The following is a 24554-nucleotide window of genomic DNA, read 5'->3' on the forward strand; positions in this document are numbered from 1 at the left end:
CTAAAGCTTGCTGTGTTAATTTTGCGACCCCTGTGAAACCTTGTTGCGACTGACAGGAGGTTCCGAGTGTACATATCCGCCCAGAACTATTTAACCCCCTTAGCCTTTCATCTGTAATGCAATATTGAACGTCTCGGCTCTATAGATTGACCTCTGCCCTCGGTTACCTTCTCTCTACTGACGGTCTTTTCCTATAACCCACTATCTGAGTGCAGAGCAGTTGAATTGGCTGCTTCTGAAGCGGTTTACAGCTGTGGAGAGAGAGTATGAGTCTCTCTACATAAGCAAGTTGCCAATAAATTATGCTTTCTTGGAGAGGGGGGTAGGAGAAAACGAGCGAGGGAGAGCAAAGCGTGGGAGAGCAGAGAGAGAGAGAGAGAGAGAGAGAGAGAGAGAGAGAGAGAGAGAGAGAGAGAGAGAGAGAGAGAGAGAGAGAGAGAGAGAGAGAGAGAGAGAGAGAGAGACTGACTGACTCTCTCAGTATCACAGAGCTGCCGTTAAACAGAGCTGGGAAACCGGGAGCTAGTCTTATCTCCTGCCCCAAGAAGGGATACAACGCCAATTTGTGGGGTCTACGATTGTAAAACGTGGTCTGGATTTGCACATTTACTTCCTGTTCTGGTTTTAATTTTGTGCTGGATAGCTTATGCGGTTGTATGACAATTTACGCCTCGTGCCAGCACTGGATTGCTCCTCCAGCAACGCATTCAAAGACTGGATTAAAAGAATGCAGGTTCCTAATAATCTATACCGATAGAGGGAACTGGATTCCTGTACCTTGGACAGCTACCCGTTGACAGGTAGGCGTGTGTGTTTTAAAAACCGGCGGTGGTTTGGAAAAGAAGCGTGGGTTAGCCGGTGTGTGTGTAATCCCTTGTGAAAGAACTGATTCCAGAACTGATTCCGGCAAACTTGCACTGATAACACAGAACACTATACAGCGGGTTTCCTAAGTCCGATGCAATGCAAATTGTAATCAAGAAAATGAATGATTAACCTGGAAGCCGTGCATTTAAAAAATATTTGCGATTCGTGTTTCTGAAGCCAGGGATTCGTTTCCGTGGTAGTTGCAAGTTTGAGTTCATATATATATATATATTATATATATATATATATATATATATATATATATATATATATATATATATATATATATATATATAGGGAACCAGTGGCAATTCGGTTTTGAGTCTGAATGTCTTTTTGTAAGGAACTTGTCATTTGAGTTTTCTTTTAGCACTAGTATGCACAGAACCCCAGTTTAAGATCCACACCAGCACAACCCTAACCCACATCAGCACATTTTCATCAGGCGGGATACACAATGCAAAGGCCCAACCGCACTATCAATTAAATCAAACCAGTTATTAAGGGGTCAGTTTAAAAAATGGCATTACTTTTGAAATGCTGTCTGACAGTCTTTATTTTACTACTGTATGATTTGACTGAACTATTGACATCCTCTACACGTTTGATCAAACTATAATACTTGCTTTTGGGAGGTTCTGCACCTTACCATTCTCCCTTAGGTTTAATCTGTTTGCACTTGCATTGGGCTTGTGCCCACAACAATTTTACAACCTGCTTCCAAAATGTAGACAAATATTGCAGCAATATTCTGACAGGATAAATACTGCAGCAATATTCTCAGACAGCCCTGGAACCCCAGACCCCCTGTAAAAATAATCCAGGCAATCTGTTGAACTCGCAATGCTGACATCACCGGTTACACATAAATACTGAAAATCTGCCCAAACGGTTTGTGCAGCAGCTCTATCTGTCAATTCATCGTCCATTTATCAAACTCTATCCACCTCCATGCCTGTTTAGCTGTCACTTCTCCATTTCTCTTGCTGTCTATTTAAATTCTCAATATTTATTTTTCTGTAATTATCTCATGCCCTTTTTTACAGTTACTTTAAAACACACAATAGATTATACAGGGGTGCAAATTATTATTTGTTTCTTAGCAGACACCCTTATCCAGGGCAACTTACAATTGTTATAAGGTATCACATTATTTTTACATACAATTACATTTTTGTTTTTTACACATTATTTTTACATACAATTACCCATTTCTACAGTTGGGTTTTTACTGGAGCAATCTAGGTAAAGTACCTTGCTCAAGGGTAGAGCAGCAGTGTCACCCACCAGGGATTGAACCCACAACCCTCCAATCAAGAGTCCAGAGCCCTAACCACTACTCCACACTGCTGCCCCACTGATGCGCAGAAAGTTATTAGAGAGCAGGAACGCACAATTTGATTTTTGTGTTTTTGTTCACAATGTTGTACTTGATAATTCTGTATTAGTTTAGAGTTTAAGTACATGATGTACTAAAGTGCTGCATCTGTCCCAATCGTTGCAAACCACATGCAAACCAGTCGGACGTGCAGCCGAAGTTCTTATTTGCGCTTTAGCCTTAAATGAATATGTAATTCTGGGCGTTCCTGCAGAAATTCACAAAAACAGGGTGGAGAGTGCAAATGAGGGATCAAAAATATTGTAATGAGATGTACTAAAGCTCCCCGCAATTGCAACACTTATAATTGCATCAATTTGTTAAGAACTTTTGAAAGCATGTTTTAAACAGTCGCAATTGTTGCTGCCATTTCCCAGTCCGCTTTTTCTCGTGAGTTGCCAGTTGTACTCAATGTATTTTTGAGACGAACACCAAAGTACCTAATTTTCACTAATGTCAGGGTGTACTTACAAGTCTTAAAAACACATTTCTATGACATTTCTGGTTTTCCCAGCATACTGGGAGCAATAGACTGCATGGATGTGCCACTAACCCCTCCAGCTCATTCTGAGCATCTGTGTAGGACCAGGATCTATTGTGTGTCAATTGTTTAGGCTACTAAGTAATAATTAAAATAAAATAAAAAAACCCTAAACTCATTTAGTTTCAATTTAAAATAATCTTTTATTCGTATTGTACACCAATGTATACAGTGCAGCGGCATGATTTATTGATATAAAGTAAAAAGAAAGTGCGCTAGGTATTCATCTGATTTTACTACTGTCCTGTATACTGTATAGGCCTACTGTACAGATTTCTAGTTTTACATAATGTAATGTGTAGCCTACCCAAAACATATTAGTGTTATTTCAGCGCAATGATTTATATTTAAAGTACATCGAGAATTGTAAATGTATGTGTGTGCGATTTTATTGTATTGTTTTTAAACCTGACACCTCCTTATGTCGGACAGACTTGTCCGGTTTAGCGAGGGGCTACTGTATGATTATGAAAAGTTTTTTGGGGGTGAAGGTTGGGGCCCCACTATGGAATCTGATGGGAGTAAACTACCTTTCATTTTTATATACATAACAGTATTAAAATAGGTAAATGAAGACAGAACAGAATGCATTGCACAGATGATGTTTACATTTAACAAAACTAATGTTATTTTGATTCTTGCACCCTTGCATGTAGACGTTATCCTTCGGGCACTCTCTGCTGCACTAACCACATCTCTACTCCCGCTATTTGAAAAATTGTCGCCCAACTCTCGGTAGAGCTCTCGCTAAGATGACGCAAATAATATTTAAATTAGTATATTGCGGCTGTCTTCATTAATATATTTTTTCTTAGTACATACGACAAAATGTGCACTTTGCGAATTGTCATAGCGAAAATGGAAATTGCGGTGTGACTGGCCCATCTTAGTACATCTACCCCTAAATGCTTAACTTTAGCCAAGTGTTGAACGTTTAGGTCAAAGTTATTAAAAATGCACAGGCCTTATGTAGGTGTTAGCCTTGCTGTTTGCATGATAGTAAATGTGCTGTAATAGTCAATTCATTCATTATTCAGCATTTCCATATACAATGCAGTGCGGTACATATACACTTTATACACAGCTGCATGGTGCAGTCATTTATAAACTGGGATTGATGACTTCCTTTAATGTTTTTTTGTCAATATGTTAATGTTTAAACTTTCAAATCTGTTCAATCCTAAAGTTTAAACATTAAGGAGGGGAAATTGAAACAAGCATCCTCTAGTATAGCCTTAATATAAAACAAAAACACGAAAAAACAAAAGATCTTCAACACACGAAAAGGGGGACCAGCGCTATTCTTCAAACAGGTTGAAAATGAATTGTAAAGCACTAGTTAGCCCTCCTTTCAATATCTGTAAGAAACTGCACTACCAGAAGGAGCTGCATGATGGCAAAGACGTCTGTAACTGGTTCAAACTGTTTGATTAAACCGGTAAACCTGCTATCTCCAGGTCTGTTACTCAATGCTGTCGTACTAACCGGCAAGACCTTTTTTACATGTTATTTGTCAATGTTTTTAAACAGGAATTTACAATGGCAAAGCTTCACCTACATCTTTTAAAAATTAGCAACCTGTTTGGCTTTTAAACCTTTGAATGAAGTATTCCTTGCCATACTTATAGAGGTAAGTACCCTGGGGAGTTGTCTTGGGGAGATCTGCTGACAACAGCAGCATTGTTGGTATTCAAGCGGTGGTACTACTACCCCTGCAATACATGGAATACATGGAGTGGTCAAGCATCCCAAAGTGCTACAATTATAAACCCAGGTTCATTTGGGTAGGCTTGTGCAATTGTGATTTTCAGCCTGGATTTAACACAAAAGAGGCAGTATCACATACAGTACCCCAGGTTGTGCATAGATTAGTAGTAACATCTGCTTTTGTTATCCTGGGCTCAGGCCTCTTTGTTGCAGGATATAAGGTTTGCTGGGTAACCCAGGGCTATGGGGCCTACAGATGTTTCTTCACAGCTGTGAAATTTAGTTCCATTAGATGCTCAATGTTAAAATTGAAAGCTTTTCTGTTTTGCCTGTTTCATGCTGTGGGTTATTCTGTTTTTATTGCTTTTTCATTGTACAGTGCTTTGCTGTGACTGTGTTCTTAAAAATACTGAATACATATTTTAAATGTTGTGGTAAAATATGCAAACCCTTGCCAGTATTTTAATCACAATTTTTTTAAGAACTGTGTTTCTAAAATCTGAATAGAATAGGAATGTGATATTTTGACACATAAATCAAATCAAATCAAATTAAATCAAAGTGTATTTATGTAGCGCCCTTCATACAGGTGTGTCTCAAAGCACTTTACATGGACAAAAATAGTCAAATTTATAAAAACGAAACAACAAACAAACATGTCCGATGAAAAAAGTTGAATATATAAGAAATATGTAATGTAAACACCAGTAACTATATATATATATATATATATATATATATATATATATATATATATATATATTGTAAACGATTTCACCTTCTCGGGTTCGTTGCCCCTTTAAGAATACGACCCAGGGCGTTTTGAAGCGCTGACGCGCTATATTTTTAATGAACACAAAAATAAAACAAACACACACAAAATAAACACCTAGCTCTTATCGAGCACTAACTACACACGCAGGAACCTAACTAACGCAGGACGGCTAAGCCGTTTCCCTGTCCTCACAAAACAACAGTTTAGTCCCGCACTTACTGTGGTTTTTTTTTTTCTCTCTCTCTCTCTCTCTCTCTCTCTCTCTCTCTCTCTCTCTCTCTCTCTCTCTCTCTCTCTCTCTCTCTCTCTCTCTCTCTCTCTCTCTCTCTCTCTCTCTCTCTCTCTCTCTCTCTCTCTCGGGAAACAGAGCACCTCGTCTGCCTCCTTCTCCTCAGCAGCCTTGAGCAGACTGACTGCTCTCCTTTTAAACTGCCCGCACCTGGGTCTAATTTCCAATAACGCCCAGGTGTGGATGATCATTAATAATAAAACAATTACACAAAACAATAAAACAATTACCAAAAAGGTGCATTTTTTCCCATTTTACTCTTCGGGAGGTTTTAACCCCCTCCCTGCTGTCTCACTCAACCTGCTGCCTTACAATATATATATATATATATATATATATATATATATATATATATATATATATATATATATATATATATACACATATTCAGGGATCTAAGGTTACGATTGGGGATAGATGGGGTAAGCAGTTCTCCTAAATAGGTTGGTGCCAAGTTATTTAGGGCTTTATAAGTTGATAACAATATTTTAAAATCAGATCTAAAATGTACAGGAAGTCAATGCAAAGAAGCCAGCACTGGGGTGAGATGTTCCCTTTTTCTGGTTTTAGTCCTGATTCGAGCAGCAGCATTTTGAACCAGTTGCAAACGAGACAATAAACATTTTGGGATGCCAGACAATAACGCATTACAATAATCAGTTCTGGAGGATTCAAAGGCATGTACTAGTCTTTCAGCATCAAATGCAGAGATTATAGGTCTAAGTTTTGCAATATTTCTCAAATGATAAAAAGACGATTTGGTAATCTTTTTGATATGTTTCTCAAATAAAAGAGTAAGGTTGAAGATCACACCTAAATTTCTCATTTCTAATACAGGTTCAGAAGGTAGTCTGAAATCCAGGCCAAATGACCCTGCTTTAGAGATCAGATGGGTGTTAGGGCAGCTGCTGTGAGGTAATGACCAGCTTACACATCAGCTCCTTTGTTTTAAACCTATTAGGATGAAAAGTGACATTATTTCAGATTTATTCATCTTTTTCTGTGGAGCAAAATTCACATATTTTTCTCAAAAAGGAAAAACACATTTTCAATGGTACAAACAACTTGTAAGAAACAACTTAGATAGACTTGAAGCAATTTTATTAGTATTGCTAATAGTTTAGAACCATGAAAATTAAGTTAGTTTGGGCCAATAGATACATTTGATCTCCCATAGTTTTATCTCTCAGTAAGTAGCCTGCAGCACCTATTATCAGATTGTATTCAATGGCAATGCTGTGCACAATGAACAACAACGTTTCAGAGCAACAGCAGCACAGTGACAGATACAGTGGTATGAGACACTGGTAAAATAGGTAACATGTTCTACATAACACCGTACTGTACACTGGTGAGGAGCTAATCAGAGTACTGGCTGAATGTGCTGTATGTCATCATTAGTAAGACCTCACCTAGAATATCGTGTTCAGTTCTGGTCACCTCGTTACAAAAAGGACATTGCTGCTCTAGAAAGAGTGCAAAGAAGAGCAACCAGAATTATCCCGGGTTTAAAAGGCATGTCATATGCAGACAGGCTAAAAGAATTGAATCTATTCAGTCTTGAACAAAGAAGACTACGCGGCGATCTGATTCAAACATTCAAAATCCTAAAAGGTATAGACAATGTCAACCCAGGGGACTTCTTTGACCTGAAAAAAGAAACAAGGACACATCCTAAACAAACCCCATTCAGATACTGAACTGTATTCTCAGTATTGGTACGGTTGACAGCAGCTGCTTGTAAAACCATTCTCTAGGAATTCCCTTCAAGGCAGTTCAGAACAGTGACATCAAATTGGTCCACTAGCCACAGCCACTTCCCTTCATCAACCTTTTCACTAGAAATTCTGCAAGTTTTGTAACTTCTGTATTATCAGTAATGCAGCACATATGGTGGATGCCTGTGCATTGGATATGTGAACTCAGGGTTAGTTTCAGTTACTGTTGTTCACTTCACGGACATTCACTGTCCTTTAACCCTACATTCTGATAACAGGGCTGTATAAACATGTATACACTGGGAAGTCATTGCAGTATCATTAGCATATTATGTCAGCGTGCTGCTGCAGCGCTCCTGGCGACGCTGCTGTCTGCCAGGGTTTCCTCAGGGTACGAGTGCTGCACCGCTCCTGGCGATGCTGCTGTCTGCCAGGGTTTCCTCAGGGTACGAGGCTGGTATTATAATGGTATCCGAAAGCTATTTTAAAAGTATTGTATGGGGGTACACCTTTGTCTTTGGTTTGAAAGCCGAATGGAGAATCTGCCAGTAAGGTAATATTTTTAGCTCTAATGTTTTCTCTGTGCCTAGAACTAGGATGTTTATTTACTGTTATATTGAGAAAATATATAAAGGTAGACCTCCACAACACCACTTATTCATATTCATAAACTACAGAAAGAGATCCTCTTGTTAACTTTGATTCAGGTCGTACTAGAAAAAAATTGAAAAATTAAACCAGAGTTTACAGTATGTCAATAGCAATAAAGGTCTCCCTCAAGCATTCCTTCCAGGCTTTGTGTTCAGGAAGCAGAGTAATTTATAGTTGGGACCATGTGCTGAGTGGAATACTGTAGTGATCTGTGCTTGGATCCCCTTGTCTTAGCGCATGCTTCTTAACAAAGCATGTCAGCGACAGGCTGGTTTAACCCACACCTCCTCCATGTGTTCCTCCTGGAGGGGAGGATTTGTTTATTTAGTTTTCATCCATGATGATTGTAATTGACTGTGCCTCACGTGGTCATTGTAATGAAAGCATAAAGCAAGTGCAGTTTATTTTTTGTATGGTTTTTACATGTTCTCTTTAGTCTAGATACATGTATGTCAGTTTGGTCTGATGTGGGTTTGCACTCCCTCCTGTCTTTCTGTGGCAAAGTGGTGAGTGATTGCAGGTGAGTGCGGTGCAGAGCGGATACAAAACAGACAGACAATGATTTACAGGTGCAAGGGTGTTGTGGTGCCTTGTCTCAGTAATACTCCCTTCCATTTTCATATCTGTCTGTCTTTATTCATTTTTCTAGGATGAAAAAGGGGGGAAACATTTCAGTTTGAAAGGGAAAAACATCACTAATTACTTCCCTTTCTTTCTTTTCTGCCACGATTACGTGTGCGGTCGAGACTGTCATTAATTTAACCAATTCTTTATAGTTTGGCCAGTCTTGGCCCAGAATAACTTGGTGTGGTAGCCTTTCCGCCACCCCCACTACGAGGAGACGTTTTATCGGTTCTACCGATAAATATGCTTTTATGTTGGGATGTCATTGTGTCTCCATGGATATAGGAAATAGCCTGGCTTGCATGACACACCACTTCCCGACTATTTTCCCCTTGCTTACCTATTTCAGGTGCCCAATTACATGCTGGTATGGCAATGGGGCAGGGGCAGCACCTCTACCCCAGCTGGGGGCCAACCTTGGTCTCCATGAAGGGGAGGCAAGGTGGCCCGTTGGGGTCGGCTGTCTCGGAGGTCTGGATCCTGGGGCTGATGTTGGTGGTGGTGGAGGAGAGAGAGGAGGAGGTGCTCGGCTGCTCTGGTGATCGGGAGCTGTGAGTATCCCTGTCCGGGAGGAAACCAGGGAGTCTTCAAAGTCCTCGGCCAGTTTCACAGCTTTTTCTAAGGTGTTGGGGTTGTGTCGCCATATCCAGGCTTGGGTTTCGGCGCCGACCACATGGCAAAACTACCACATGCCACTACCACTGCCTCCCCCATTTGCAGATTGGTCTTCTTGGCAGGGGTCAGCCAGTGTACCATGTGGTCACACAACCTTTCCGCAACCACCCTGGGGCGTTGTGACAGTGCTGGGCTTGCAGACGCAGCGCACCAGCCTATTATTGTTATTTGATTTATTGTTTTTATTTTGTTAATTTTTTCTCGTGCATATGCCGTCGATTTTCAATTGAATAATGAGAATCAATTTAAACTCGGCCGCTTAAAAACGTGACCAGCTCCGCTCAGTAGGGGGAAGAGAGATAGGAGTTAGTGAGAGAGACGGAGAGAAAAAGGAGAACGGGGATCGAGATCGAGATCCAGACCCAGAGTAAATAAATATATATATATATATATATATATATATATATATATATATATATATATATATATATATATATATATATATATATATATATATATCTGTACCTTTGTTTTGGCCATCAAACCCTTTTGTTTTCTGTTCCTGTTTGTTTTGTTTGCTGCCTTTTCTTTTGTGTGTTTATTAAATATGCGCTATAGCGCTTAAATGCATTCCCCTGCCTGTGTGTCTGTCTTCCGGGTCCATCAGCAGGGGCTTACGTCATCGCTACACCTTCACCCCGCCACAGGTGTGTATCCGGGGACCTTCGGTACTCCCTGAACCGTACGCGGTGAGTCTCAGCAGTGATGTTGAGACGACGGAGACTGGCCAGCTTCACCAGGTCGTAATTGACACTGCCTGGTATGCAGTACCGATCAGGCAGGGTCCCAGCTGGCTCGCCCAGAACTCCCGCGGCCATGACATAGTTGTGAGTGGCCACTCAAAAGCGAACAGGTACGCCTAAGCTTTCGGGGCCATCATTGTGGGTGCTGCTGTAGGGTATGGTATTAGTGCCATCCCTACTTTCTCAAGGAGTGCAATGTATCGCTCCTCTATCCTACTCTCCTCTGCCTCCGGTCTGCTATCCAGCACCTCCAGCAGCTCTGCCAGTGCGTTGCGGTCCATGATCTCGTGTTCTGACACCACGTGTGGCAAAGTGGTTAACAGTGTGCAGGTGCAAGTGATCAATGAACAGACAGACAATTATAATCCAGGTGCAAAGTTGTTTAATGGGTTTGTATGTCCAGTGCCTGACAGCAAAACAAAGAGTAAACGATAATGATGGTAAGTATTACTTACTTTGTAGTCCCCGGGTTTGTCCCAAAATAATAGTCCCGTTTATTGTACACCCACACGAAACACAAAACACATAGACAAGTCCGTTAGTGTGTGAATTAGTGCTCATGGTGAAAATACAGTTAAAATTGCAGTGCTGTTCTGGGTTTGTGCTGGCCTCTGGCGACAGCTCTGGAACGTCTTAGCTGTCTAATAATAACAGGTAACAATTAGACAAAACAAACAAACACTCACGATACGGATATACAAAACACAGATCCTTCCGGGTACTTTTTCATTAACCAAAACGAAGGAACGGATTACGTCGCTTCGACCCCTACTTATACCGTCACTCATGACCCCTTGGTAAATGATTGCAGCCGCTCCTCCAATCCACGGCTGCCACATCATTTCCCTTTTGGGTCGATGAGTTAATGTACCAAAGCTCCGCCCCTTTTCTAAATGACCGACTTCCTTTTAACCCTAGGAATGAAGTGTCAGGCCAAGTAGTCCAGGGTACTCTGTTCTCATTACTTAGTGCCCTCACAGGTCGGGAGGGAAATTTACCACCAAGGATCATTGTCTTTCTGTCACACTCCTGTACAGGTATTCATATAAAAATCTAAAGCTGCTGCTTTAATGTGTGTAGGGGTGCTGTTACTTTATTATTATAGTTTATTAACTTGCCTATTGCTTTTCTCGTACGTATTCTATTAATTTCATATGTTGATGCACGTGTGTCATGAGAAGTAATAAATATTTGTTTATTTATTGATTCATATTATGTCTGCTGGTCAACTCCGTCTTAAAGAACACTTCGACTAAGAGAACACTTTGAGGGGTGTTCTCTTAGCCGGAGACTACTGTACTGTTTTCAATAAAAACAGACAAGTTAATAAAAAGATGTGCTATGCTAAAAATACATCTTGAAAAGGCCTGAAAACCTACCTGCTTTTTATTTACACCCTTGGTGTCTCTCACGTCCCTTCACTGGAGCACATGGGTATTCGTTCCATTGGTTCAGTCACATCACCTCCTCACTGGAGCACATGGTATTCATTCCATTGGTTCAGTCACATCACCTCCTCACTGGAGCACATGGTATTCATTCCATTGGTTCAGTCACATCACCTCCTCACTGGAGCACATGGTATTCATTCCATTGGTTCAGTCACATCACCTCCTCACTGGAGCACATGGTATTCATTCCATTGGTTCAGTCACATCACCTCCTCACTGGAGCACATGGTATTCATTCCATTGGTTCAGTCACATCACCTCCTCACTGGAGCACATGGTATTCATTCCATTGGTTCAGTCACATCACCTCCTCACTGGAGCACATGGTATTCATTCCATTGGTTCAGTCACATCACCTCCTCACTGGAGCACATGGTATTCATTCCATTGGTTCAGTCACATCAACTCCTCACTGGAGCACATGGTATTCATTCCATTGGTTCAGTCACATCACCTCCTCACTGGAGCACATGGTATTCATTCCATTGGTTCAGTCACATCACCTCCTCACTGCAGCACATGGTATTCATTCCATTGGTTCAGTCACATCACCTCCTCACTGGAGCACATGGTATTCATTCCATTGGTTCAGTCACATCACCTCCTCACTGGAGCACATGGTATTCATTCCATTGGTTCAGTCACATCAACTCCTCACTGGAGCACATGGTATTCATTCCATTGGTTCAGTCACATCACCTCCTCACTGCAGCACATGGTATTCTTTCCATTGGTTCAGTCACATCACCTCCTCACTGGAGCACATGGTATTCATTCCATTTATTCTCAGCTGGACTTCAAACATGGTAAATAATTTCACAGAAAATAAGGCATCCATCAGAAGCTACTGGCAAGCAAGCCATGAACAAAGAAATGCATGGTCCCTACCCTTCCTGGCAGTGGCAAATAACCATTCAAATTCACACTGGAAATGACCCAGAGCAGAAAACAGCAGAGGCTAACTCCTTAATTACTGAAAATAATGACTATACTACCTCACCCTCACACCGTGGTGCTCTCCTGCGCATTCTTGTATAAAACAACCGAAAGACACGCCAATGAAAATCATTGTCAAGAGTGTAAGTGCCTAATTAGCATGTTAGTCAGGACGATGATAAATGCCATTATATAATCCAATTATGGTACTCCAAGGTTCGTGATATGCTGAAATATCATAAGGGTGTCGGGTTAGAGACTCTCCGCCTACGGCATAGTGCCTTATAACACCCACAGCTGTTGTGATATTTCAGCATATTACAACACCCTGTTGTACCATCATTCTTAATTATACCACACATTTGACTAAGTAACTCAGATAATACCTTTAGTTAGTCATATAGTCAGGATAGTGGTGAATCTATCAAACATGCTGAAAAGGAAAGAAAGGGTAGCTCACTGATAGAGAAAGGCAGCACAGGAATTCAGCAGGGCTTCTTACTGTGGGATGATGTGTAAATAGTGTGTGTGTGGGGATGTAAATAGTGTGTGTGTGGGGATGTAAATAGTGTGTGTGGGGGGGGATATAAATAGTGTGTGTGTGGGGATGTAAATAGTGTGTGTGGGGGGGGGGGGATATAAATAGTGTGTGTGTGGGGATGTAAATAGTGTGTGTGTGGGGATGTAAATAGTGTGTGTGGGGGGGATATAAATAGTGTGTGTGTGGGGATGTAAATAGTGTGTGTGTGGGGATGTAAACAGTGCAGTGTAATGTAAATGATTGTTTTCAGTTGCAAACATATGGATTCAATGAGAAAAGAAGAAACTCTCACATGAATTTTGTGCTAAATGTAGAGATTAGTGTTAAGTGTTTTGCAAAAGCGAGTTTTAGTTTTGCAATCTTTGTGAAAACAAGTATAAAAACACTAATGGTTTTGCAAAGGATGCTATTGTTTTGGTGTCTTTGACCACAGTTTCATTCACATTGATTCAGCAATCAAGAAAAACTGTAAGAAATGTATATAAGAAATCCTTTGTCTGGTTTTGATTGTTTGTGTGATTAGTGTTTGTGTGATGAGTGTTTGTGGATGAGTATTTGTGTGATGAGTGTTTGTGTGATGAGTGTTTGTGGATGAGTGTTTGTGGATGAGTGTTTGTGTGATGAGTGCTTGTGGATGAGTGTTTGTGTGACGAGTGTGTCGGGATGAGTGCTTGCGCTGTGATTTTTGTCACGTTTTGGAGAACTTGGTCATTAAAGGCGAATGCCCAGTCTGACTGCTGAATTGCTTTGTTTAACCTTTTGTTTTAGCCCTATTTTTGTGTTTGTTTTGTTAAGAAACGTGCGACCAGCACTTAAACTGCAGCTTTCTGTCTCTGGGTGTCTTCCCTGCTGGTAACAGCCTGGGCCGTGACGCTACCCTGTCACATGTATTATAAACATGCTTGGAGTCTCATCCACTCATCGTTGGAGCTGGTGGGCATTGTTTGTCATACGGCCGTCCTGGCCATCTTTAGATGACCTCCCATTGATTGCTGTCAAAGCGTTGGCTCATGAGTGAGGGGCCCCCTTAACATTAGCTAAAGCCAATGTAGTTTCTATAGAGTATATCACAATGCTGTGTGTTATTTAAAGCTATTGCAAATGTATTTCATGATTTAACAATCTTAGATAATAATGGATCACTGGCAAACCTCTAGACTGAATCAGCATTCACAAAGTCCACGAAGGGTAATATAATTTGCTTTACAAAGTGCTCCCTATCATTAAAGAACAGGTATTACTACAACTTCAGGGGACACATCATATGTGTCTGTATAATGTGAAATAATGATGTCTGTATAATGTGAAATAATGTATAATGTGATATCTTGTAACAATTCTAAGTCGCCCTGGATAAGGGCGTCTGCTAAGAAATAAATAATAATAATAATAATAATATGAAGATATCCTAAGACTAGAGATGGGATGATATTGGAAATGTTTTATCACCTTTATCATCGTTAAAAATGTATCTGAGGAAATCTGAAAATGCAAGGGGCATTCTGAGGGTTAGAGAGTTGGGGGATTATTGGTGCAAATAAAAATTTTAACAGCCCATTATTATTATTATTTATTTCTTAGCAGACGCCCTTATCCAGGGCGACTTACAGTCGTAAACAAAAATACATTTCAAGAATCACAGTACAAGTATTAATACAATTAAGAGCAAGACAAAATACAATGACTTTGGTTCTAGCAAGTACAAGTATATGACAAAATACGATTCAATAACGGAGCAGATAACAGTGTCAGTGATAGTTACATCAGGATATAATTAAATACAAAATACTACAGGTTAAATAACACTTGTGACAGATTACAGTACTCTTAAATACAGGATTAAATGCAGTAAAATAGGGAGCAGATAAGAGCAGGTAAAGCGCCCATGTAGTCCAAGCTGTAATATTTGAACGGACGGCTGTGTTGTACAGTAGGATTGCACATTCACTAACACACTTGTCTTCTTGACAATATGTTTAACAACATAAGTGGCACTGGCCATACTTTTTAGTAAATCCAAAAAGCTACTCTTTGAAAGCTGTTTGGTTTGTGTTTGATTGTAGATCCCCTCAAGGCACATGAGGTTAAAAAGGCTTTTTAAAATAAATACTGTATATTTTCAATTTGACAGACCCTATTAATGAAACTACTGGAGATTTGAGGAACAGAGATGGAACTGGAGGTTTGTATTCAGAGATGGAAATGGAGGTTTGTATTCAAGAACTCATTCAGTACTAGCACATACTTGTATAGTGTATCTGTGTTGCTTACAGTACACAGTATTGTGAATAGTGACCCCATAATACTTTATGCCTTCTACATTTTCTTAATATTGTATTTTTATGTACTTAATACCCTAGTATGCACATTCTCTTCTCAAAAGACTCCTAAAAGATTAATTTCTCAAGCAATGTGATTTTTAGAAATGACCTCTGATGTTGAGTTAGTAAATGGAAAATCAGTTTCAGAGAGGACAGGACCAGCAGGGGCATTCAGGCAGATGAAAATCCTTTTTAAAAACCAAATTTAGCCTACAAATGAAGAACAGCTATGTACCCTTGTTTTAAATGTTCACTGATTGTTAATGGTGTGTTGATTGGTTGGAATGTTTGGATCACAAATAAAAGCTGTCCTTTGTTGAAAGACTGTGTGGGGTGCTACGGAGGTGGTTGTAGTGTAAAACTGTGTGGTTTTGGAATAATGATAGATGTAAGTGAAAAACTTATCACTGGTTGTATTTTGTTGCAGGTGAATGGCTTAGTTGTCCTGTATTAGTTAGGGAAGTTTTCTGTGTTAGTTAGTACTTCAAAATGAAGTTAGGTTTTGTTTGTTTGTTTTGTTCTTGTTCTAGTTCACTGTGTAAATTATAAAAATCACTGTCCGTTTGGATCTGTACTAAAGACTCCAACCTGTCTGCACTGGCCACGCTACCACAGTGTGTGTATATATATGGAAATAACAAATGATTTACAGCAAGACTAGGGGTGGGGATTGTATTGTCCATTTTTCCGCACACAGACCCCTTACTTGTATGTTAAATATTTTAATGAGCAATCCGTCTCACAAGTTTAATGGTACCTTAAAGATGATCAATTTATTTACAATGCTGAATGACTGGGTGGAGCATTTGTTCTCTATTGTCCTTGGCAGTCAGCCAGAAACCTATTGTTGATGGTAAAATAAAGAGAAAATGTAATTCTGCATTGATAGTAAGTGGATCATATTTGGGGTACCACAGCACTTGTGGGAGAGACTGTTCATTAAAATATATTGAATATTTTTAAAGAGGAGACTATTTTGTTTTCAGGAATGCCAAGACATTTAGCGAGTGAGTAGTCTGAGTGATCTGGCAACAAACTCCTCATCCCCATCTGTACTGCTTTCCTAGAAAAAGAAGAACATTTCAGGGGACTATTCTACTTGTGAGATGTCTTGCTCATTAAAATATTTAACATATTTTTAAAGAGGAGATGATTATCTATTCAGAGATACCAGGGTACTGAGTAAGGAAGGGGTCTGAGTGAGGAGAAAAAGAATCATGTATTAGTGTAACAACAACAACACTGATTGGGCATTTTGTATCGTAGGTCTTATTGACAGAGCAATGCTCTCAAAACTGAACTATCTGTTGTGACAAAGTGGGTTGCAGGGCGCAGGTGTAAAGGTGATGCAGTGCTCCAAACAGCAACAAACGACACAGTCCTGATGAAGTGATGGATTTTTAATTGTAATCCAAGGGTCGAAACTGACCAACAGAAATTATAAATGAAACACAGGCAATACACAACAATGTGTACTGCTCTGTATAATTAATGCACAGGGCAGTCCCAAATAAAGTACACGGTATTCAAAAGACACACATACACAATACACAGACACAATCACCAGTCCTCAGTGAGTGCAGTAGTGCTCATGGTGAATATACAATTTATCGTGCTCCAGTGTAGTGATGTTCCGGGTAAGGGCTGGCCTCTGGCGACAGCTCCGGAACGGGTTAGCTATCTAATAACAACAAGTAACAATTAGACAAAACAAACAAACACTCACGATACAATAACACGGGCCCTTCCGGGTTCAAAGCGTTAACCAAGACGAAGGAACAGATCACGTCTCTCCGTCCCCTATTTGTACCGTCACACATGACCCCTTGGTAAACGACTGCAGCCGCTCCTCCAATCCGTGGCTGCCACATTGTTTCCCTTCCGGGTCGATGAGTTAGTGCACCGGAGTTCCGCCCCCTTTCTAGATGACCGACATCCTTTTAACCCTGGGAATGAATTGTCAGGCCAACCAGTCCAGGGTACTCTGTTCTCATTACTTAGCACCATCACAGGTCGGGAGGGAGATTTGCCACCAAGAATCATTCTATTTCTGTCACATATATACATTCTTATAACAAACTAATACTAATGCTATTGCAAAATACTTTCACTCAACACATAATAATTGCATTTGACTAAGGCTCTTTTTTAATATTATGTTTTTATACGAGCTATTCCTGAAACAGTAAAACTGATTTATACACAGCATTACAACGCACTTACTGGCTAGGTAAAAGGAACATAGGTCAGTACACATACTCTCAGTAATTATTTGTTTTATTCCATTAATTTATAAAAAAGAAAAAAGTAAAGAACCTTTTTCAATTCCCACTACCACATGTTTTTTATTGAACTGGCTGGCTCTACAATCCCAATCACTATCATTGAATCTTCTGATCCAATGAGAGGACTACTGGCTTTCTAAATTCAATCAGCTGGCTCCAAGATAAGAGCATTCCATTCTCTGTATTGAATTTGATAGCTCTGAGGTCACGATGTAGAAGGCCGTGTACTGTACTCTGTGTATGAAGCACATGTTTTATGGTAATCTGTGTTGTGGCTTCAGAAGGGTGGGTTATACAGTACTTATCATTAAGAGTAGCTGTAATAAGAAGAAACGAGCAGAGCATGTATTGTCCCAGAGAGAGAGGGGAGATGGTTAATAACACATACTGTACCACACAGTCAGAGTTTATTCTGCTGGAGTCAGTCATGAGGTTCTACATTACACTGTATTATATAACAGGACACGACTCTCCCATTGTTTTCTATGGAGGTGAGCCATTATGTTATAACTCAATAACAGGAGCTATTTAAAATGGAAGTTAATTAAACACAGGGAACCTCAATAAGGAGTATCTGATGAGTAAAATAGCCTATTCAATAGCCTAGAATATTGTTTTAAAGTCTCTTGCCAAAATTTCAAAGCATTACTACTACTACTACTACCAATAATTATAATTCTCAGACTAACTATTAATATACCATGTACTGTCATTGTATTATAATCACAGAAGCTGTCGGATACAGTGAAAGAAAACTGCATACTGACTGTACTACAGTATGCTTTATATTGTGTTGCACAATGTTACAGTACAGTACACTGGTACAGTATCTGATTGAGGGCGATTGCCTCACTACAGGTCCAAATCTAAATACAGCCTTAAAACTAATTTGTTGTGGACATTTTTCCCATCCAACAGAAGAGGCAGAAGGCCTTAAAGGATGTGTTGCAGTAAGAATACCTCTGTTAAGAAAGGGGAACAAGACTGAAAGGCTAAAATATGCACAAAAACACAGGAATTGGACTATGGAACAATGGTCAAAGGTGCTTTGGACTGTTGATGGATGGACAATGACACCTGTGCCTTCTGCCAGTTCTGTTGTCAATTCAACACTTGTCTTTCTATTCCTTACGGATATTATCTTCAAGTATTGCTCATCTTTGTTAGACAGCTTTTTGGGTCTTCCAGCTCTGGGTTTGTCAATTACAGATGATGTTTATCTGTACTTTTTGTTGATTATGTTTCAGATACCACACCTTTTACTATTTCACTCAATGTTTTTCCTTCTTTATGCAAGTCAAGGTTGTTATAATAGTAGAAAACACTAGCGGAGGCTTGGAGTAAATTGTTGATGCTCATAATGCATCAGAGTAGACAAATGCAACATGTCTAAGACTTTTTCACAGCAGTGTCTTAAGTAGCCACGGATTTGCAGTGCTTTTCATTACCAGTTCATACAAGCTTCACTATGACAATGAACAATTTTCTTCTGCTAGCACTGTCTGGTCACTCAATACATTTGAAACTCAAATTTGACCTTGATCAGTACAAAACAAGGCTGTGTACCTTGAATGTGAAGTCACGAGCAAACAGACACTGCAGTCTCACTGCCAAGAAGCAAATGAGAATGTGATGGAAATGGACACACACATTTAACATGGGAATCTCCCAGCTGGGAGACAGATTTCAAAAAGAGGCATTCACGGATTACTAAATAATTGAATGTATGGATGATTTATTAAATGCTACTGTCGAGTACTTTGCGGTACAGCTACTAATCTTTAGATGTGAACTGAATAACTTAGTCCCATGGCCTGATCCTGCTGTCCTATTACTTTTGGGTACCAGTTAAAAAAAGGAAAAGGCCTGATAAATACGATACATCTGCAAAATGCCTGAAAATGTTTACTTTAAACTACTCGTTTATCCTCTTGGTGTTTCTTTGCATTGTTATATCTGTTAAAGAATCTCCGTGCCTCCAAATGGATTGTTTTCCAGTTCAGCAATGAGCTGTACATTCTACCCAGTATTGCACATTGTATAATAATGATACCCAGCATTGCACAATGATACCAAGCATTGCACGTTGTATAATAATGATACCAAGCATTGCATGTTGTATAATGATGATACCTAGCATTGCACATTGTATAATAATGATACCCAGCATTGCACATTGTATATTAATGATACCTAGCATTGCACATTGTATAATAATGATATCCAGCATTGCACATTGTATATTAATGATACCCAGCATTGCACATTGTATATTAATGATACCCAGCATTGCACATTGTATAATAATGATACCCAGCATTGCACATTGTATATTAATGATACCTAGCATTGCACATTGTATAATAATGATATCCAGCATTGCACATTGTATATTAATGATACCCAGCATTGCACATTGTATATTAATGATACCCAGCATTGCACATTGTATAATAATGATACCCAGCATTGCACATTGTATATTAATGATACCTAGCATTGCACATTGTATAATAATGATACCCAGCATTGCACATTGTATATTAATGATACCCAGCATTGCACATTGTATATTAATGATACCCAGCATTGCACATTGTATAATAATGATACCTAGCATTGCACATTGTATAATAATGATATCCAGCACCTGCACCAAACTGATTTTCTGTATTTCATGACATTTCTACTTGCTCCTTTACCTGGTCCATCTCATTGTGTCACTGAATACAAGAATACAACTCAGGCAGTATGCTTCCAGACATTGGTAATCCTCAATTGACCATTCATACACATGCAAATATGCAGAAAATGCAGTCTGCAGCTTTTAATATCTAGTGACTGAAATTGAAGAATACGGGTGTGACAGGATTGACCGAGGTTTGAGACTCAGAGACAGTTTTAAAGTTCAAAATAAAGTTTTTTAATAAACAAAAATACAAAATAAACCAGCACGAGGGCCAAACAAAAAGGTGCCAAACACAAAATACAAACACAAAACAAAAACTTACAAAATAAAGTTTCCAGGCTGGGCGTTGCCTTCACTGGCTTTTATCCCCTGTGGCTGGAGCCCAATTATTCAATAATTGCTGATTAGTCAATTAGGGCTCCAGCCACATTCTCACATGTTTTTCTGGCAGGGAGGAATTTTAACCCCCTCCCTGCCAGTCCCAACCATGATCATAAAGACGGGGCAGTCCCCCGTCACAACGGGATTCAAATGTGCCTTAAGGTTTGCTGTTGTGAAACATTTTCCCTTCTAGGATACAACTTCTAAAATAGAAAAGTGAATTATAAATGTCTCTCAGTTAATCAGATATCAGTGCATGTGCTTCTTGTCTTGTAGGTGTTATCTGTATGCCTGTACATCAACATTTTTATTGTGCACAGAGACGGGAAGAGGAGCTAGACATATCAAGATAGATCCACTCTGATAATGACAGTGTCCTTAAAGTAAATAGCCCCAAATGACATTTGAGTATCAGTATTTGATTCATTGTTTTGTATGTGTCTGTGTATGATACTTTGAGCTTAGCATCAATGCCCAGCTGCTGTGAATCATGCTTCCTTCAGTACATTTGTTATATTTCTTGCAATATGCAATTGGTCAAATACCTTAAATTGGATTCTTCACTGTAACGTTGACCTGATGGGAACAGTAATTGGTTCCCACCTTTGTTTCTGCACTGTGCCCCAGTAATGAGTTCCCTCTATTCAAATCACTGCTTCTAAGATTGTAAGGAAGCAGAAAGCATGTTAAAAAGCAGGTAGTTATAAAGATTCCACAGATAATACTGCTGGGATCAATAATGCACCTGAATAAGTGTCTTGTTTCATTGTTTCTACTGTAAAGTAATTCTAGAAGTCAATGGCTTTTGAGCCACAGACAGGAAGACTCATTGTTAAGGCCCTACCCATTTCACGGCTGTGAGAAACGTGACACGGACCATGAAATTCATTTTGCACTGTGAAATCTGGTCTGTTTTGTGTACTTTTACCCTGTACTAAAATCCAATGAAGTTATATGTACTGTTACGGGTTCCTGATGCGACAATTAGCTTGTTTCAATTTAAAAAAGAAACTGGACTGGACAGGATGTATTGATTGACACTTGACAACAGCCAATAACTGGGCTCTACTCACTGATTGGTAGACACAGGCATCCGGGGCGGGTTTAGTATGACCTACGGATCTCAACTGGTAGTACCGCCAGGTGAGTCAAATTAGACCTAAATTTTAAAATGAGTGTCCAAAATAAATGAAAAAGTGCTTAACTCATTACTGCAGCGGATCATGTAAAAGAATTTAGAAGCCAAATATGTACCAAGTATAAAAGCCCTGCAGGACAAAAAAATAAATAAAATAAATATGTCAGTAATTTCAGAGACTTCACGTTTATATTTTTAGGATATATTGTCCAGCTACAGAGCTCGGCGCTGTCTGTCAATTCCAACAAACTCTGTGGATGCAGAGAGAACTGTGTCTAAATACAGACAGGTATTTACACCGCAGAGACAGGGAATGAAGAAAAACAGCATTTCAGAATAGTTTACTGTTGTACACAATGACATTTAAAACCAGAACAGTTTTTTGTAATAATAAAAATACCAGAAACCACAATCATAGAGTGATCCTCTGGATTTCAGTTTCATTTTCTTTTAGCGTTTCTACTTTGTTAGTCACATGCTTTTGTTAACTTCAAGGCTTTAAATGTTTATATTTTGCCGTTTTTAACTACATGTTTATACTTTGTTACAGCTCCGTGAAATTTAAAATTTAAATAGCTGAAACCGTGAAATTTAAGATTTTTAAAATGTTATGACCGTGAAATTTACAAAAATGTACCGTGAATTTGGTAGGGCCCTACTCATTGGGCCCCACAATATAAAAAAAAAAAGGTAGTCCCAATTCAGACGAACTAAAGGTCTGTGTGAGTCCTCCCATCCCTCGACCAAGCCAATTCCCCTATTGATTTTAGCATGCTGCTAGCCTCTGGAGGACAGAGGCCAGTCCTGCCTGTCTCTGCATTGAGCTCACAGGGCTCCTGGCCAGTAGGGGTTGCTTGGTGAGGAGAAGCAGTCCCTCCTGCTGTTTTGTTGGAATGAAAACTGCATTTTTGTTTCAACAAGTTCAGTTCAGAAGCAGTTTCAATTGCATTTAGTATGAAGTTGTAATCTAGAGTTACTTTAAACTTGTAGATAAACTCAATCAATGTTTCAATGGTTATGATGTTCGCTGTTGTTGTTTTCAAATGCACACAATATCATCAGTTTAGTTGAAGTCTTATCTTGTTTCAATTGTTCATCAAAGTAGAGTTGTTTGTATTTTTAATCTTAGCAAAGTGTTATGCTGTATTAAACATTTTTATTTCTGGTTTGCATGTAGATATTTCATCTACAAACAAGTAGTATTTTACTTGAATCTTAAAGTCTCCGAAACGTAATATTTTGGAGATGTGGTCGTTGTTCAAAAACAAAGTTGGCATGCAGTTGGTCTTCTCCTAACAGGTAGAGTTGCAGGATGTAGAGGTGAGAAGTCATCTTCAGGACGAAGATAACTACGATGCTTGAATGGATGCCCAATCCAAGTGAAGGCTCAGTGGTTACTTCATGGCGACATGAGAGTCCAGATCCAAGAGCACAAGTTCATGCTTGTTTTGCTTTAAATATAGATTTAAATGTGGCGCTGTGACAGGCTAGCTGCAGGGAGGACTTCAGACCAGAAAGGAGTACACAGACAGACGGTGGTGATCAAACTGAGTCGCGGCAGCGCTCAGTGTTTTAATAAACAAATAAATAAAAGGTTGACCAAAACAGAACACGGCACTTTAAGCCAAAATAAATAGACGAACAAAACGATAAAACAGTAAACAGACACGAACAGACAAACAAACACGGTGAGTGACAGAAACTTTCCTTTTCTTTCACTTTCCTTTTTCTCCTTCCTCACTCCCTTCTCCACTCACCGAACACACAACCCAGAGTGAGTAAAACGTGCATCTATATATACTGTTGTGCCAGGATTCAATTACTAATTAATTATTCACTTGAATCCCAGCACGTGAATTAATTATGTGCAACCTCGTGCTCACATATTAAATACTTTAAATGCACGTGAAGTGCAATCCCGTGCCTAAATACAATTATACATTTTAAATACTCATGCTCATTACCCACATTATATCCTGTGTACCAACTACAATACACCAACATTAACACACCACACGCAACATATAACACAGAAATGCACACAGGGGCGGGACACATTGCCACAGACGCCCAAAGAGCTGTTTACTTTGGTGATCCAATTACTTCTGTGTCAAACAGGAAGCTAATCCTGACCGAAATCAGTCCTTTCATTGGATTACAGAATTTGAATGGCTCTTCCTTTCACACAAGCAATGTGTGTCATTAACACAGATAGAGTCCCCTCCTCCATGGAGAGTGATAACAGGAAAGCAGTAACATTAGTAAAATAAAACTTAATTTTGTTCTAACTTTAGTTATATTGATCATAGAAGAATACAGATTTCACTTTCATCGTCCTAATTAAATTACTATTACAAGCATGTTAAACACATTATACAATAATTTAAATAAAATCATTTAAGAATTATTTTCACTTTAAACTTCAACACAATAAATATTTCCATTTTATTGGGGAAACATACTTAAACAACTCTTAAACTTGCATGCACCAGGTGTTGCACTTCTTCACCCTTTATAGGAAGAAAGTTGTATATTGTCTTTAAGACAGACATTCTTAATTAACAGATAAGAATCCTCTGTTTGTTTTAGACAAGGCTGTAAAGATCAGCACAACAGGTAATCTCAGCTATTCACCAATTGAAATCTTTACGGCCCTCTGTTACAATATCTAATCCTTTGAAATAGATCCACAGGAATGCTCTGGGAGAAGATTGAGTGACAAACTTAATTAACCAAACAGCATCTTTAGTGTCATTGTTTCACAGACCTAGTTTTCAAGATTTGAAAAGTCATTTTAGAAAATACATTCAATTACAACTACGAATTTCTACTACAACATGATGT

At 39.2% G+C, this 24554-nt stretch overlaps 1 protein-coding gene across 2 annotated transcripts in view; it reads left to right on the forward strand.

Annotated features, from left to right (window-relative positions):
• Positions 1 to 472: 472 nt before the first annotated feature.
• LOC117422391 (transmembrane protein 121-like) overlaps positions 473 to 24554 on the forward strand; it is a 64064-nt gene continuing 39982 nt past the window's right edge. The window contains exons 1-2 of one of the 2 annotated variants that reach the window (XM_058987229.1): positions 473 to 800; positions 15028 to 15104. The gene's annotated coding sequence lies outside the window, so the exon portion shown is untranslated. The remainder of the gene's footprint in view (positions 801 to 15027; positions 15105 to 24554) is intronic. The other variant, XM_034927760.2, reaches the window with a different exon arrangement.

Source organism: Acipenser ruthenus, chromosome 15 (assembly GCF_902713425.1).
Source record: "Acipenser ruthenus chromosome 15, fAciRut3.2 maternal haplotype, whole genome shotgun sequence".
NCBI lineage: Eukaryota > Metazoa > Chordata > Actinopteri > Acipenseriformes > Acipenseridae > Acipenser > Acipenser ruthenus.